This window comes from Panicum virgatum, chromosome 6N (assembly GCF_016808335.1).
Source record: "Panicum virgatum strain AP13 chromosome 6N, P.virgatum_v5, whole genome shotgun sequence".
Taxonomy (NCBI): Eukaryota; Viridiplantae; Streptophyta; class Magnoliopsida; order Poales; family Poaceae; genus Panicum; species Panicum virgatum.
Window position 1 is genome coordinate 15,097,701 of NC_053150.1, and position 2,377 is coordinate 15,100,077.

A 2,377-nucleotide genomic window follows, 5' to 3' on the forward strand; every position below is an offset into this window, starting at 1 on the left:
AGAAATGAGTTAGCTACACATTTTCTCTATTTCTAAAGCATGGAATGAGCTATACAAACCAAGGAAAAAGAGAAAAACAAGCCCCAAACCTTTAGCGCCGATGGATGGACGGGGAATCAAAGATCTTCACAAATGTGGTGAAGAAATGAGTAAGAACTCCTCTCTCCCGAGCCAAGAACAGCAAGAAACAAGACAAAAGCCACCTATTGTCCCGGGGCCAAAGGCTGCCGGGACAAATGGCCTGGAACAAAGGCTTATTCTGTAGTAGTGGTTACTTCTAACACATAAAGCATTGCGATTGCAAAAATAGTGCTGCGTAAACTGATATGCTGATAAAAACATAAAACATAACTCAAAACAGCATAGCCATCAACATAAACAGGCATAACATTTATGCTGACAAGATAAACTTGTTTGTGTATGCTTAAAATAAAAAAACCTAATAGTTTCGGACACGTTATGATTTCGATAACATCATTATGCATAAACTTCTATGTAAATGTGAATAAAACTTTTGGCAATGTGTAATAAAAATCATAGAATGTGCCAAAATCAACTAATGGTCGCCCCTTTTATCACTGCCAGCATCATCCACACATTAGCATAAGCTTTTAATAGCATCATCCACACTCGCCGCTAGGGAGTAGGGACTACCTCGCCCATCTCACCGTTCGCTAGCGCCGCCGCGCCGGAGACACTTTGTTCCTTTTTTTTTTTGAGAGGAATCGAGATTATCATTCATAATGAAATTGATAGTTTACAACCCATCTTACAAAGACAACCCTGAAAGAAATGAAAATTACATCTAGATCTTTGCAAGAAACCCCGGTCTTCCTCGTCGCCGATGATCGAAGCCATCCATGAGACCGATCACCACACCGACGAAGGAAAAGGATTTTGACTGGCACCGGGAGCAGCACATCGGAGAACCAATGCACCTTGAAGATGATGAACGCACAGGCCAGGAGAGATAGCTGGCAGCCATCACATCGCCGTATCCAAGGTGTCTGGCGCCTCATACAACGACCCCGGCACGCCGGACAACAGGAACCCCGAAGGGGAAGTAAACCACCAGAGGGGGTGGGACAAGCAACCAACCTGGCTCCATGGATTGGTAAGACAAGATCTCCTGCCCTTTCACACAAAAGCAGGAGAAGAAGAAACCTCACAACGCCACCGTGGGCGATGCTAGATAGGTCAGAGTAAGCAGAGCACCTCGTGACACTACTTAAGACCAAACCAACAGAAAGGAGGGACAAAATCTTCACGCCGCCGTCGACACCGTCAACGGGGAAGAACACTAGCTTATTCACTGACCTCTTGCAGTCGTCATCCGAAGAGATGGGGAAGCCGCCATCGATGAACGAGGAAGGCACGCCAACCTCACCACATCCATGGCGTCGCTCAACGAAGACGAAGCAGCAGAGGAGGAAAGATCCATGCCACCCACCGACATAGATAAGCCGAACTTACCTAAACTAAGTAGAGTATCTACGCAACCAGCCGCCGATTGACCGGATCTCCACCACCTCCGACGCCGGTGAGGGCATCAGAAGCGACGTGCCGGTCGAATCAGCGGCGGATCGGAAATCCGCCCTTGGAGTCGCCTCTGGGTACTGTGCGAAGGGGAAAGAAGAGTCGAGACTCAGACGGATAGCAACCAACCAGCTGAGAGGCAAAAATTGAGTGATGCCATTATATTTTTTTACTCGATTGTTAGGTAGTCTTAACATGTGGCCACGCTGCCGATGTGCCCGTGAGCCGAAGCCTGCGCGAGCGATGGCCACGCTCCTTGGCCCTCGTAGGATTGGCCGAAGAGGCCCAAAATGCCGAAGAACGAACCATTGATGATGGGGCAGTTGCTGGGCTTTCCTAGCCTGTTGCTGAGCGCTTGGTCTTGAACCTCCTTGTGGGCCGAAGGGTACCTCGTAATAAGGACAGAAGTTGCCAGAATTTGAGTGACGATAGATAAAGTCACTCGATTTTGCAACCTGACTTGGCTGGTGGGAATCGGCTGAAAATTTATCTACAAATCACTCAAAAAAAGTCTTACCGATACACTTACAATAGACCCATCATGTACAAATTTAAAGGGATTCTTATCACAAGATTAAAAAAGACCATGACAAACAAGACACAATTTTTAAGAATATACAAAAGCTGAAATTCACAATATTAAAACATACCTTGATTTTGGGAACTGGTCATAACCAAGAGGCAACAAAAAAAACTAGAACGCCCCCAAAGCTTTGATGGTCTTGCCACTACATCTCACAAACACACAATTAATTAGAAAAGAACAATAGCACATATAAAAAACCTACCTTGAAATATACAAAACATTACAACTTCACCCGCTAAATTGATCTGATCCGAC